At 39.9% G+C, this 2153-nt stretch overlaps 1 non-coding gene across 1 annotated transcript; it reads right to left on the bottom strand.

Annotated features, from left to right (window-relative positions):
* Positions 1-200: 200 nt before the first annotated feature.
* Positions 201-307, bottom strand: LOC136468182 (small nucleolar RNA R71). The gene has a single exon (XR_010761718.1). It is a non-coding gene; the product is annotated as a small nucleolar RNA R71 (small nucleolar RNA).
* Between the last annotated feature and the right edge of the window lie 1846 nt (positions 308-2153).

The following is a 2153-nucleotide window of genomic DNA, read 5'->3' as shown; positions in this document are numbered from 1 at the left end:
ATCTCTAACACTTTCTAAAGATTTGCAACACTTTAATCATCAAAGGAGTTACTAGAGATGCCATTTTACTTCGCCTCTTCCCATTTTCACTTTTGGGGAAGGTAAAGCAATGGTTCTACGCCAACAAAGATAGAAATACTACATGGGAAAATTGCTCCACTGTCTTCCTAGCAAAATTCTTTCCCATGGGAAAAACCAATGTTCTGCATGGAAGAATCTCAAGTTTTCAACAACAACATGACCGATCTATCCTTGAGGCATGGGAATGCTTCCAAGACTACATATCAAAATGTCCTCATCAGGGGATGGAGAATTGGCTACTCATGCAGACTTTCTACCATGGGTTAACAAACAACACCTGTGAGAATATGGATGTCGCTGCTAGAGGTGCATTTTTATCACTCACAATCACACAAGCAATAGCTCTTGTGGAGAAGATGGCCTCCAACCAAGGTTGGAATGAAGAACGTCTTCAAACCCACAAGAGAGGTGGAGATATGCATCAACTCAAGGAGGTAGACATGCTGTCTGCCAAGATGGATCTACTGATAAAGAGGCTTGAAAATAGAGCCAATGAAAAGAAAGAAGTCATGCACATTTTATGATTCCCGCATGATGTGTGAAGAATGTGGAAACATTGGGCATTTAGGGAACAACTGTCCTGAAACCTATGAGGATGTAAACTTCATTAACAATAATAACTATCGTTCTCAATAGAATCAAGGTTGGAATCAGCAACAAAGGCCAAACTACCAAGGTAACTATCAAGCTAATAATTACAATAATCAACCATCTTTGAGAGAATCGGTCTTTAGTCAAGCTAAAATCATGGAGGGCTTATCTAGAAAACTAGCTTCCAATGACAAAATGTTAGAAAATATAAACAATAGAATGGATAGCTTCTCCTTAGCCATTAAAACCCAGCATAGCTTTAATAAAATGATAGAATCACAAATAGCTCAAGGGATGACTATTGTTCCTTTGACCGACAAAGGTAAGATTCCTGGGCAGCCCGGGGATCCCAAAACTGCAAATCTCATCGATATTCACAATATAGGATTCTATAGAGAACCTTCTAGTGGAGGATGGCGAGATGACTCGCTACCCATCAAGAAAGGTGGTCTAGGAAGACCTGTCATCCCCATAGCCATTGGACCACATGTGTTGAAGAAGTTGTTTATGATTTCAAAGCAAGCGTTAACATTATGCCAAAGGTAATTTATGAGAAAATTCATAGAGATACTTTGCTATATACAACCATGTGTTTGCAGCTTGTAGATCAATCACTCTGCTACCCCAAGGGAATTCTTAAAGACATCTATGTGCGAGTTGGATCCTCATATGTACCCATAGACTTTGTGGTTTTGGAAACAGGTGGTGATGTGAGGGCACCCTATCTTGGGTCGACCTTTCCTAAGCACCACAAAAGCCATCATCTACGCGGATAGTGCCAAGATCTGCTTCACAATCAAGGATAGGAAGGAGAAATTTACTTTCTAGAATAGTATATTGCATTCTCCTAGTCATCCTCAGATGTCATATCTGCTTGAGGATACAACAGTAAGCAAGAAGAGAAACAATCAAAGAAGGAAGAACAGGGCTAGGCGGCCAAGAGAAGAATCGGTCAAGATGATCAACACACTTTGATCAGAGTACAACCACCTCCTTGCTTTACCATTCCTTACTAAGAAGGAAGATCCAGGCGTACCAACAATTGAGTGCACAATTGGACAAAGAATCTTTCACAACACCTTCTGCGACATTGGATCGAGTGTCAACATAATGTCCAAGGTAATATATGACTATTTGTTTGGTGATAAACCTTTGTTTCTTAGATATATGCAATTGCAGATGGCAGACCAAACAATCCAATTTCTGGAGGGAATAGCAAAAGACATCATGGTGAAAATACAAGATCACTATGTCCCTGCCGACTTCATTATTCTTGATATGGGAGAAGTAGAAGAAGATGTACCTATCATCCTTGGAAGACCGTTCCTCAACACTACAAACACGATCATCTACATTGGATCAAGACTAATCCACTTCCAATTCCCAGGACAAAAGGTATGATTCTATTAAAATAGTTATATAACTTATGAACAGTCAAAAAAGATCCGCTCCAAGAGGAGACATCAATCTTCCCAATGCCG

Source organism: Miscanthus floridulus, chromosome 7 (genome assembly GCF_019320115.1).
Source record: "Miscanthus floridulus cultivar M001 chromosome 7, ASM1932011v1, whole genome shotgun sequence".
Taxonomy (NCBI): Eukaryota; Viridiplantae; Streptophyta; class Magnoliopsida; order Poales; family Poaceae; genus Miscanthus; species Miscanthus floridulus.
The sequence above is the reverse complement of the archived record's forward strand: the minus strand, read 5'-3'. Positions and strand labels throughout refer to the sequence as shown.